Below are 13691 nucleotides of genomic sequence, written 5' to 3'. Positions count from 1 at the left end.
CCGTACCCTGGCACCTGGGAGGCAACACACCATGCGGGTATCTCTGTCAGGCTCACTGAATCTCCTGTCTGTTCCCCTGACTATGGAATCCCCCACGACTACCGCATTTCTCTTCTCCCTCCTTCTCTCCTGCTCAACAGCGCCAGGCTCAGTGCCAGAGACCCGGTCACCGTGGGTGACCCCGTCAGGTCATCCCCCTCAACAGCATCCAGAACAAGATATTTGTTGCTGAGGGGAACAGCCACAAGTGTGCTCTCCACTATCCGGGCATTTTCCTTCCCTCTCTTGACAGTGACCCAGTTTTCTGACTCCTATAGCCTAGGGATGACTACCGCCCTGTAGCTCCTGTCTATCACCTCTTCACTTTCCCTGATAAGCAGTAGGTCGTCAAGCTGCAGCTCCAGATCCCTAACACAGTCTCTGAGGAGCTGCAACTCGGTGCACCTGGCGCAGATGTGGCCATCAGGGAGGCTGGAGGTCTCCCAGGATTCCCACATCTGACACCCTGAACAAAGCAGGGTTAGGCCATCTTCCTTCCTCATGGAAAATAGCAGTAGTTGTGCCTATTCTGAAACCCGGGAAACCCCTGTCTGATCCATCTAATTATAGGCCTATATTGTTAATGTAAACTTATAGAATGTGTGGTAATAAAGCATTTGAATTATAATTTAGAAAAGAGAGGTGATACAGTGTTCTATCAGAATGGATTTCGGAAGGGTAGGATGACATTGGATTCAGTTTCATACTCGGAAGATGATACTAGGAAAGCACAGGGAAATAAGGAAGTTGTAATGACAGTAACACACCAACACTACCTCACTACCTTGCTCTTATTTCTATTTTTGCACCACTTATTTAATGTAACTGTTATGTATATGTATACTGGAATTCACAGTTTTTTTCTATTTTGTTATGTATTACATTGTTGCCGCAAAGACAACAAATTTCACGACATATGCCAGTGATATTAAACCTGATTCTGATATTGAAATGGCGTATGATATGTTGTAGAAGGAAGGACTTTTGATTAACCTACAGAAATTAGGAGTGAGGGGGAAGTTGTATAATTTCCTTCTGAGTTTTTTAATTTTAGACAGTCTATGCAGGTAAGGGAGGGCAAGGTATATTCGGGTTTCTACGTGTGAGAGAATGGGACCCTACAAAGCAGTGTTTGTAGCCTTTTGTTATTTAATATTATGATTAATGCTGTTTTCTCTGAGATTGGTCCTGGGGTGGGTAAATCTCTATATGCAGATGATGGAGTTTTATGGATTAGAGGTAGAAATTTCAATTTTACTGTGTATAGGATACAATTAATGATTAAAAAGTCAAACAGTGGGCAAATAGATGGGGATATAAGCTTTCAGTAGCTAAAACTCAAGTTATGTGTTTTACAAATTGGACTAATAGACATGCACCTGATTTGAAATTACATGATCAAACTCTTAAGGTGTCAGTGGTAAGATTTCTAGGCATGTGGCTGGATAATAAACTGACATGGAAGGTATCTATGTGGGTATTCTTGGAGTACTGCACAAAAATCTTTGTTCACCATTTATATTTCTTTAATTAGATTTGTTCTTGGTTATGGCTGTGTGACTTATGGGTCAGCTTCATCTCCAGCTTCAGAGTTTTTGGATATGATGCAAGCACAGGCTTAAAGATTCTGTTGTGATGCGCTAAGTTCGTCTCCTGTTTCAGCTTTTGAGTCAGAATCAGGTTTATTATCACTGGTATGTGATGTGAAATTTGTTAACTTAGCAGCAGCAGTTGAAATGGGACAACTACCCTTGCAATTGCGGAGGCTGAAGTTGATGTTAACATATTGGATTAATTTGAGGGGACAAAGAAATGATCATCCTGTTAAAGGTGTGTTGGAGGACTGTTGGGAACATCGTAAGAAGGGTGGTTTTAGTTTTGGGTGTCTAGGTTCTTATCACGCTGGGAATATGGGCTTGTTGGATTATGCAATATGTCCTACTGTAGCTTTCTCGGTAACCTCGCCTTGTTTTTTGTCCGATGATTTCAGTTCATTTTAGGTTACGCAATTTGATAAAGTCTAAGAATTCTGTTATGCCTGTGAGTCTGTTTGTTCGTCATATAGTGAGGGAAATTGTTATGGTATGTTAACCATTTTTACAGATGGATCAAAAGATCGTTTAACTGGGAATGTCGGTGTGGCTGTTTTTGTGCTTTAATTGCAGGTAACAATAAAGAAATGACTTACTAGCCATCTATCAGCAGAATATTCAGCTCATTGCTCCATGAGGTTTACTCAGCTCTGCACTGAACTGAACTGTGGCTGTGGCCTGCAACTATCATAGTGTGGACTCACTTTTGTGAACTTCAGTCCTGAATGCTATTTGCTTACTTTTATTGTTTGCACTTTTTTTTCTCTGCAGGTTGGTTGTTTGACAGTTTTCTTTTGTTTTACAGCAATCGGTTTATTTGGGTTTCTTTGTTTTGTAGCTGCCTGTAAGTTGTAGAAAGTATACATACTTTCATAATAAATGTACTTTGAACTTTGGTGCCATTATTTCAGGCTTACAGCAGGCGGAGGAAATTTGTCCATGTAAAGTTGTAATTTATTCAGACTCCTTTTCAGCTTTGATGAGTCTTAAAACAGGTCATTTCAGCAGCAGGTCAGATTTACTGTTGGAAGTTCACCAAATCTTATTTGGTATACTGTTTTTTATACTGCTGCTTCTTATGGGTCCTTGCACATGGAGGTGTTGAGGGGAATGAGCAGGTTGATTGCTCAGCTAAGAAAGCTGTTAAAAGTTCAACAGTGGATATAGACCTTCCACTTAGCAAATCAGAAGCTAAGGTGCTGGTAGGGTCAAGAATTAGGGGACTATGGCACGACTTGTGGGATAATGGACATAAGGGAGACTCCTTTATATAACTACTAGGTTTATGAGAGAAGGGGATAAAATAAGAAGGGGAGAAATTCCTTTATCACAAATTAGAATTGGGCATACTGTGCTTAATTATTTGTTGTATCTTGTTGGAAAATATCATTCTGCATTGTGTAGGTTTTGTCATCATTATTAAAGTTAAGTATATCCTATTACGGTGTGACAAACAAGAAAATCTGCGGATATTGGAAATCCAAATTAAAACACACAAAATACTGGTGGAACTCAGCAGGTCAGGCAGCATCGATGGAAAACAGTAGACAGTCGACGTTTCGGGCCGAGACCATTCTTCAGGTCGGAAGCGTCGATTGTTTACTCTTTTCCATTATTAAGTGTGAACCTTGTAAGTTTGAAAGAAATCAAATGCAGGCTTCATTACACTCTTTAGCGGTTCATAGTTTTCATTTCAAACTAAGTTATGGGAGTGACTTTAATTCACAGTAGCGTTTTTCATTACGTTTGGGGTAATTTAGCTTTCATTTGAAAGAGATTAAGTTAGACTGCCAATCGCCATAAAAAGAATTTCGGTTGTGCATTATCCGGAAGCGGGGCAGCAGCAAATGATTGACGGGCGGCTTTCTCCCCGGTACTAATGATTGACGTGAGCTGGAGCTCGCGAGAACAGAGGAGCGGCGCATGCGTGTTGCTCGCAGGACGCCGCGGAGGGATGGGGTGAGTGTAGTCGGGATAGCAGCCGAGGGGATTTCCCTGCGTCCTCGGTGTCGAGTGGTGTGTGAATCAGGAGCCGGGCCTGACAGTGGTCGGGGCCCGGAGCCGCGAGGGTTTGGTAGGGGGAGACTCCAGCCTCAGTCCCCGTCCCCGTCCCCGGGAACAGCCCGCAGGTCCGGAGAGTCCTGTTGGGATGTAGCGGGACTCGGGAGCCTTGCGTCGGTCTCCACACCCTCTCAGCACATCCACAGTCTGTAAAGAGGCGGGTCCCCACCGCAGCCGTCCGAGGGCAGTGTACTTTGGTAGTGATGTGACTGGGAGGGCACCTCCTACCGCCAGCCAAGCGAGGTCTTGGTAGGTCAATAGGCAGGTGCCAGGGCTCAGTGAGGCCGTCATCCCGGTGGTGATAGGAGTAACAGCGTCCCTTCACATTGCATCAGAATTAGGGTTAATATTGCCGACTTACGTCGTGAGATTTGTTGTCTTTGCGGCAGCGGTACAATGCTATACATAATATAAAAAAAGTTTAGTAAGTAGTGCAAAAATAGAAATAAAAAAGGCAGTGAGATAGTGTTCATGGGTTTAACGTCCATTCAGAAATCGGATTGCAGAAGCTTTTCCTGATTGTTGAGACTGTGTCTTCAGGCTTCCGTACGAGCCTTTCTCACAGGTGAAACCTGCACTTGGTTGCCTTTAAAATAATGCATTCACAGTATGGTGGTCTCTTCACCGGGTAAGTCAAAGGCAATTGGGGACTGCTTTGCAGAACACCTCCATTTAGTCAGTTTTTTTTCATAAATACAGTACAGCTGTCAATCTCAAGGCAATTGACATATTTAGATATGTTGCATAAAATCTTTTATCATTCTGAATTTTATCATGTGGAGACACTGTGGTTTAAGTTGGTAGCAGATGTTGCTTACAAGCTGAGTTTGAGACTGCACACACGAGAGTGCTCTTAGTTTAATCAGAATCCGGTATAATATCACTGACATATGTTGTGAAATTTGTTAACTTTGGGGTAGCAGTACAATGCGATACAAATATTAAAACTGAATTACAATATGTGTATATATATTAAATAGTAAAAATAAGTAGAGCAAAAACAGAAATTTTAAAAAAAGTATTGCGGTTGTGTTCATGGGTTCAATGTCCATTCAGAAATCATATGGTAGAGGGGATGAAATTATTCCTAAATCGTTCAGGCCCCTATTCCTCCTTTCTGATGGTAGCAATGAAAACAAGGCTGCAGAAAGGATTGCAATTGAGGTTGCTCTCTGCTTTTACCTAATAGAATCACCATATGAAATCTGGTCTTTCTCAAAGATGAGCTTATTGTCATCTGCACAAGTGCATGCATGCACAGGTGCAATTAAAAACTTGCTTGCAGCTGCATCACAGACACACAGCATCATGCAAACAGTATTCACAAGAAAAACATAAATTATTTCCAATTTTTATAAGGAAGAACACAATTGGATCAAAACTAACCCACAAAGTCCATTTTAGTTCAAGTGATCGAAGTGGTCATAATGTGGTAGTGATTAGGGTTTTGCAGGTTGACTCAAAAACTAAATGGTTAAAGCTGTTGTTGAACCTGGTGGTGTGGGGCCTCACTGTACCTCCTGCTCAATGGTAGCTGCAAGAAGGTGCCATGGTCTGGATGGTGTGGATCTTTCATGATGGGTCTTGCCTTCTTGAGGTAGTATCTCCTGTAGATGGTGGGGAGGTACCTAGTGATGTATTGGACAGAAGCCATTACTCTGCAGCCTCACATTCCTGTGCATTCAGATTGCCATGCTAGAACATGATGCAGTCAGTCAGGATGCTTTCAACAGTACTTCTGTGGAAGTTTGTTCGAGTACTTGGTAACAAGTGGAACCTCTTTAACCTCCAAAAAATGCTGGTATGCTTTCCCTGTGATTGCCTGCATGTGCTGGGCCCAGCACAGGTCGTCCAGTATGTTCACGGCCAGGAATTTAAAGCTGCTAGCTCTGTCCACCACCAATCTTCCATTGTAGATAGGTGCACGTTCACCTCCTGGAGGTTACGTTTCTGAAGTTGACAATCAGCTTTTTATTTTACTAATGTTGAGCGAGAAGTTGTTGCCACTAATCAACAGGTGTCCTATCTTGCTTCTATAGTCTTACAGTAGTGAAAGTTTGTGAACCCTGTAGAATTTTCTCTATTTCTGCATAAATATGACCTAAAATGTGATCAGATCTTCACGTAGGTCCTAAAACTAGATAAAGAGAACCCAATTAAATAAATCACACAAAAAATTATGCTTGTATTTATTGAGAAAAATGATCCAATAATACATGTATTTGTTGGAAAAAGTATGTGAACTTTTGCTTTCAGTAATTAGTGGACCCCCTTGTACAGCAATAACTTCAACCAACATTTCCGGTAACTGTTGATCAGTCCTGTACATCGGCTTGGAGGAATTTTGGCCATTTCTCCTTTCAAAACTGCTTCAACTTTGGGATGTTAGTGGGCCTCCTTGCATGAATTGCTTGCTTCAGGTCCTTCTGCAACATTTCTAGAAGGATTAAGGTCAGGACTTTGACTTGGCCATTTCGAAACATGAACCATTAAACCATACTGGTATTGATTCACTCTTGTCTTTCGGATTATTGTCTTGTTGCATTATCCGACTTCTATTAAACTTCAGGTGACGGACTATGGCCCTGACATTCTCCTGTAAAATTCTGATTTGATGGAGACAGACGTGAGAGTACGGAGGAACATCTGGAGCAACTTCTGAAATGCCTGCTTCGCTGCCACTGCTACTGGGTGGTCCGGAATCTGCGGAGGCGAAGGCCCCGAATGCTTGGCTTTGCTTGTTTCGGTGGCCAGTGCGAGGTCGATGGCGCTCGGGAGGCTGTATCAGAGGGGCTGGTCGGAGGCTTGAAGTTTTCGGACGGATGGACTCAGTGTCGGCTGTGGTCGGGTGCTTCCAATGCATCGGCAGTTGTCGGTGCCTGGAGGTTTATGGCAGGGAGTTTCTCCCTTTTGCCGCCTGCTATCGGGGACTTGAGAATTTACCGGGACTTTGAGACTTGTTTTTACCGTGCCCATGGTCTGCTCTTTATCAAGTTATGGTATTGCTTTGCACTGCTGTAACTATATGTTATAATTCTGTCAGTGTTAGTCTTTGGTTTGTCCTGTTTTTCTGTGATATCACTCTGGAGGAACATTGTATCATTTCTTAATGCATGCATGCATTTCTAAATGATAATAAACGAGGACTGCGTATTCTCATAATCTAAAATGTCTTGATACAATTTTGAATTTATTGTTACCTCAATGATTGCAAGCTGTCCAGGCCCTGAGGCAGCAAAGCAGCCTCAAACCATAAACAACAGGAATTCTGCAGATGCTGGAAATTCAAGCAACACACATCAAAGTTGCTGGTGAACGCAGCAGGCCGAGCAGCATCTGTAGGAAGAGGTGCAGTCGACGTTTCAGGCCGAGACCCTTCGTCAGGACTAACTGAAGGAAGAGTGAGTAAGGTAAGTAAGAGTGAGAAAGTACTTTCAAATCACTCCCTTGTCCATTCGTCCCCCCCATCCCTCCCCACTGATCTCCCTCCTGGCACTTATCCGTGTAAGCGGAACAAGTGCTACACATGCCGTTACACTTCCTCCCTTACCACCATTCAGGGCCCCAAACAGTCCTTCCAGGTGAGGCAACACTTCACCTGTGAGTCGACTGGGGTGATATACTGCGTCAGGTGCTCCCGATGTGGCCTTTTATATATTGGCAAGACCCGACGCAGACTGGGAGACCGCTTTGCTGAACATCTACGCTCTGTCCACCAGAGAAAGCAGGATCTCCCAGTGGCCACACATTTTAATTCTACATCCCATTCCCATTCTGACATGTCTATTCACGGCCTCCTCTACTGTAAAGATGAAGCCACACTCAGGTTGGAGGAACAACACCTTATATTCCGTCGGGGTAGCCTCCAACCTGATGGCATGAACATCGACTTCTCTAACTTCCGCTAATGCCCCACCTCCCCCTTGTACCCCATCTGTTACTTATTTTTCTACACACATTCTTTCTCTCACTCTCCTTTTTCTCCCTCTGAATATACCTCTTGCCCATCCTCTGGTTCCCCACCCCCTTGTCTTTCTTCCCGGACCTCCTGTCCCATGATCCTCTCGTATCCCCTTTTGCCAATCACCTGTCCAGCTCTTGGCTCCATCCCTCCCCCTCCTGTCTTCTATCATTTTGGATCTCCCCCTCCCCCTCCAACTTTCAAATCCCTTACTCACTCTTCCTTCAGTTAGTCCTGATGAAGGGTCTTGGCCTGAAACGTCGACTGCACCTCTTCCTAGAGATGCTGCTTGGCCTGCTGCGTTCACCAGCAACTTTGTGTGTTGCTTGAATTTCCAGCATCTGCAGAATTCCTGTTGTTTACAGTTCTTTGGAAATGCTTTTGTAGCCTTTTCCAGCTTCATGCATCTCTACAATTCTTCTGAGGTCCTCTGAAAGTTGTTTTGATTGAGGCATGGTGTACAGATCTTTCTTGAGAAGAGCAGGCTTTTCTTTTGTAGAAGGCATTACCCCAGAGGTTCACATCCTTTTTCGAACAGATACATATAATATGGGATCATTTTTCTCAATAGATAAATGAACAAGTATAATGGTTTTGTGTTATTTATTTAAGTGGGTTCTCTTTATCTAGTTATAGGACTTGCATGAAGATCTGATCACATTTTAGAAACATAGAAAACCTACAGCACAATATAGGCCCTATGGCCCACAATGCTGTGCCGAACATGTACTTTAGAAATCACCTAGGGTTACCCATAGCCCTCTATTTTTCTAAGCTCCATGTACCTATCCAGGAGTCTCTAAAAAGACCCTATTGTATCTGCCTCCACCACAGTTGCCGGCAGCCCATTCCACGCTCTCAGCACTCTGTATATATAAAAAAAAAACTTGCCCCTGATATCCTCTCTGTACCTACTTCCAACCACCTTAAAACTGTGCCCTCTCGTGCTAGCCATTTCAGCCCTGGGAAAAAGCCTCTAACTATCACACATTCAATGCCTCTCATCATTTTATACACCTCGATCAGATCACCTCTCATCCTCCATCGCTCCAAGGAGAAAAGGACGAGTTCACTCAACCTACTGTCATAAGGCATGCTCCCCAATCCAGGCAACATCCTTGTAAATTTCCTCTGCACCCTTTCTATAGTTTCCACATTCTTCCTGTAGTGAGGTGACCAGAACTGAGCACAGTACTCCACTTGGGGTCTGACCAGGGTCTTTTAGAGCTGCAACATTACCTCTTGGCTCCTAAACCCAGTCCCACGGTTGATGAAGACCATTGAATCATATGCCTGCTTAACAACACAGTCAACCTGTGCAGCAGCTTTGAATGTCCTATGGACTTGGACCCCAAGATCCCTCTGATCCTCCACACTGCGAAGAGTCTTAGCATTAATGCTATATTCTGCCATCATATTTAACCTACCAAAATGACCCACCTCACACTTATCTGGGTTGAACTCCTTCTGCCATTTCTCAGTCCAGTTTTGCATCCTATTGATGTCCCGCTGTATCCTCTGACAGCCCTCCACACTATCCACAACACCCCCAACCTTTGTGTCATTAGCAAATTTACTAACCCATCCCTCTACTTCCTCATCCAGGTCATTTATAAAAATCTCGAAGTGAAGGGGTCCCAGAACAGATCCCTGAGGCACACCACTAGTCACTGAACTCCAGGCAGCTTATGACTCGTCTACAACCACTCTTTGCCTTCTATGAGCAAGCTAATTCTGGATCCCATGGCTCCTTACTTTCTCAATAAGCCTTGCAAGAGGTACCTTATCAAATCCCTTGCTGAAATCCATATACACTGCATCTATTGCTCTACCTTCATCAATGTGTTTGGTCACATCCTCAAAAAATTCAATCAGGCTCATAAGGCACGACCTGCTTTTGACAAAACCATGCTGACTATTCCTAATCATATTCTGTCTCTTCAAATGTTCATAAATCCTGCCTCTCAGGATCTTTTCTATCAACTTACCAACCACTGAAGTAAGACTCACTGGTCTGTAATTTCCTGGGCTCTCGCCATCCCTATCTTGAATAAGGGAACAACATCTGCAACCCTCCAATCCTCTGGAACTTCTCCCGTCCCCATTGATGCAAAGATCTTCGTCAGAGGTTCAGCAATCTCCTCCCTCGCCTCCCACAGTAGCCTGGGGTGTATCTTGTTTGGTCCCGGTGACTTATCCAACTTGATGCTTTCCAAAAGCTCCAGCACAACCTCTTTCTTAATGTCTGTATGCTCAAGCTTTTCAATCTGCTGTAAGTCTTCCCTACAATCGCCAAAGTACTTTTCTGTAGTGAATACTGAAGCAAAGTATGGCCAGATTTGGGAACAGCTTCTTTCCAACTGTGATAAGACTGCTGAATGGATCCTGACCCGGATCTGGTCCGTACCCTCCAAATATCCGGACCTGCCTCTCTGTTTTTTTGTACTACCTTACTTCCCATTTTTCTATTTTCTATTTATAATTTAAATTTTTAATATTTACTAATTTTAACTTTTTAATATCTTTAATATTTAATATTTGTAATCCAGGGAGTGTGAAGCGCAGAATCAAATATCGCTGTGATGTTTAAAAATGCAAACAACAGGAATTCTGCAGATGCTGGAAATTCAAGCAATACACATAAAAGTTGCTGGTGAACGCAGCAGGCCAAGCAGCATCTCTAGGAAGAGGTGCAGTCGACATTTCAGGCCGAGACCCTTCGTCAGGACTAACTGAAGGAAGAGTGAGTAAGAGATTTGAAAGTTGGAGGAAGACAAGGGGCAGGGGGGGACCCAGAGGATGGGCAAGGGGTATATTCAGAGGGAGAAAAAGGAGAGTGAGAGAAAGAATGTATGTATAAAAATAAGTAACAGATGGGGTACGAGGGGGAGGTGGGAAATTAGCGGAAGTTAGAGAAGTCGATGTTCATGCCATCAGGTTGGAGGCTACCCAGACGGAATATAAAGTGTTGTTCCTCCAACCTGAGTGTGGCTTCATCTTCATGAGCCTGATTGTAGAGGAGGCCGTGGATAGACATGTCAGAATGGGATATGGAATTAAAATGTGTGGCCACTGGGAGATCCTGCTTTCTCTGGCGGACAGAGTGTAGGTGTTCAGCAAAGCGGTCTCCCAGTCTGCGTCGGGTCTCGCCAATATATAAAAGACCACATCGGGAGCACCGGGCGCAGTATATCACCCCAGCTGACTCACAGGTGAAGTTTTGCCTCACCTGGAAGGACTGTTTGGGGCCCTGAATGGTGGTAAGGGAGGAAGTGTAAGGGCATGTGTAGCACTTGTTCCGCTTACACGGATAAGTGCCAGGAGGGAGATCAGTGGGGAGGGATGGGGGGGGGACGAATGGACAAGGGAGTCGCCTAGGGAGCGATCCCTGCGGAGTGCGGGGGGGGGGGGCCGGGGGGAGGGAAAGATGTGCTTAGTGATGGGATCCCGTTGGAGGTGGCGGAAGTTATGGAGAATAATATGTTGGACCCGGAGGCTGGTGGGATGGTAGGTGGTAAGTGCCCTTACACTTCCTCCCTTACCACCATTCAGGGCCCAAAACAGTCCTTCCAGGTGAGGCAACACTTCACCTGTGAGTCGGCTGGGGTGATATACTGCGTCCAGTGCTCCCGATGTGGGCTTTTATATATTGGCAAGACCCGACGCAGACTGGGAGACCGCTTTGCTGAACATCTACGCTCTGTCCGCCAGAGAAAGCAGGATCTCCCAGTGGCCACACATTTTAATTCCACATCCCATTCCCATTCTGACATGTCTATCTACGGCCTCCTCTACTGTAAAGATGAAGCCACACTCAGGTTGGAGGAACAACACCTTATATTCCGTCGGGGTAGCCTCCAACCTGATGGCATGAACATCGACTTCTCTAACTTCTGCTAATGCCCCACCTCCCCCTCGTACCCCATCTGTTATTTATTTTTATGCACACATTCTTTCTCTCACTCTCCTTTTTCTCCCTCTGTCCCTCTGAATATACCCCTTGCCCATCCTCTGGGTCCCCCCCACCTCCTTGTCTTTCTTCCCGGACCTCCTGTCCCATGATCCTCTCGTATCCCTTTTGCCTATCACCTGTCCAGCTCTTGGCTCCATCCCTCTCCCTCCTGTCTTCTCCTATCATTTTGGATCTCCCCCTCCCCCTCCAACTTTCAAATCTCTTACTCACTCTTCCTTCAGTTAGTCCTGACGAAGGGTCTCGGCCTGAAACGTCGACTGCACCTCTTCCTACAGATGCTGCCTGGCCTGCTGCGTTCACCAACAACTTTTATGTGTGTCGCTGTGATGTTTGTACGTTCTAGTACCAATTGTTTGGCGACAATAAAGTATAAAGTATTTTAGATCATATTTATGCAGAAATAGAAAATTCTGCAGAGTTCATAAACTTTCCAGCAACACTGCATATCACTGATGTTTGTCCAATATCAGTGGTGCCACTGATGAATTTTTTTTCTCTGGTTTAGCATCACCAGCATATGTCATGAAATCTGTTAACTTTGTTGCAGTGGAACAATGCAATACTTGATAATAGAAAGAAAAAGAAAACTGAGTTATAGTGTATTTATAATTAAGTAATGCAAAAAAAAAAGGAAGTATTAAAAAAAATAGTGAGGTACTGTTCATTGTCCATTCAGAAATCAGGTATCAGTGGGGAAGAAGCTGTTCCTGAGTCACTGAATATGTGTCTTCATGCTTCTGTACTTCCTTCCCAATGGTAGCAATGAGGAGAGGAAATTTTCTGGGTGGTGGAGCTCCTTAATGATGGATGGTGCCTTTCTGAGGCATTGCTCCTTGAAGATGACCTGGATTCTACGGAGGCTAGAGCCCATTATGGAGCTGACTAAGTTTACATTTCTCTGCGACTTGCTTTGATCCTGTGCAGTGCCCCGCCCCCATACCTTACGGTGATGCAGCCAGTTAGAATGCTGTCTACAGTACATCTGTAGAAATTAGAGAGTGCTTTTGGTGATGTACTGAATCTCCTCAAGCCCCTAATGTAATATAGCCGCTGTCTTTCCACCTTTATAGCTGCATTGATTGTTGGTTCTGGGTTTTGTCCTCAGAAATATTGACACAGGCATTGGAGCTGTTCTTTGCTACACAGTTGTATGTATAAAAAAGTAGAGCGGGGGGTGTTAAGCATGTAGCCTTGAGGTGCATATGTGTTGATGGTCAGCGAGGAGATGTTGTTACCAATCCTTACTGATCGAGGTCTGCTGATGAGGAAGTTGAGTATCCATGCTTTAGTCAAGAGGTCAGGAATGAAGTGCTTTGATAGTTGAATAGTCCATTTAATATCAGAGAAATGTATACAATATACAACCAGCAATTCTTGTTCTTCACAGACATCTGCAAAAACAAAAGAGTTCCCCAACGAGTGAGTGATAGGAAAAAATGTTAGAACCCCAAAGCCCCCCCACTGCTCCTCCCATGCACAAGCAGCAGCAAAACAACGATCCCCCTCCCCCACTTACTTCAGCAAAAAAAAGCATCAGCACTCTCCACCCACCAAGCAAGCAATAGAAAAGTCCTCAAGAAAGATGATCTACAATACAATAAAAATTAATCGATCATTGGACAATTTGACGTACCACAGGCTCTCTGTCTCCCTGATAGGCAGAAAAATTTGTCCCCTTTCACAGTGAGAGGAGACATAAGAAAACCACTCGCTGATTTACGATGATAAAGGCTGTTGCACCTCTTTTTTTTTCACGAGTTCTCTGACGAGAGAGAGAGATGCAGAGATATGCACGCTCCAGATGTTCCCTTGTTCTCCAGCAGCGCTTCAGCTGGCTTAGAATCAGCCCGTCCACAGGCCGCAAAACTTAGGAATCCCAAAGATGCGCTCGTCCTCTCAGCTGCGGCCTTGGGATTTCGCAAAGCAGCTGGCTGTGAGCCCCCGGGAGTAAGTCCCCCACCGCGAAGGGCTGAAATCTGAGTGTAACTCCAGGTCAGGATCTTCAGAACCTCATCGACCCTGAAAGTGAAAAGGAGAGACATTAAAGGTAGTAATTAAGCTCTTT

At 44.3% G+C, this 13691-nt stretch overlaps 1 protein-coding gene across 1 annotated transcript in view; it reads left to right on the top strand.

The window, feature by feature from the left end:
- The first annotated feature begins 3571 nt into the window (after window positions 1-3571).
- Window positions 3572-13691, top strand: part of cyld2 (cylindromatosis (turban tumor syndrome) 2) — a 78868-nt gene continuing 68748 nt past the window's right edge. The window contains exon 1 of the mRNA XM_072243171.1: window positions 3572-3590. The gene's annotated coding sequence lies outside the window, so the exon portion shown is untranslated. The remainder of the gene's footprint in view (window positions 3591-13691) is intronic.

The sequence above is a fragment of the Mobula birostris genome, chromosome 2 (genome assembly GCF_030028105.1).
Source record: "Mobula birostris isolate sMobBir1 chromosome 2, sMobBir1.hap1, whole genome shotgun sequence".
In the NCBI taxonomy this organism is placed as follows: domain Eukaryota; kingdom Metazoa; phylum Chordata; class Chondrichthyes; order Myliobatiformes; family Myliobatidae; genus Mobula; species Mobula birostris.
This window is presented reverse-complemented; position numbering and strand designations above follow the sequence as displayed.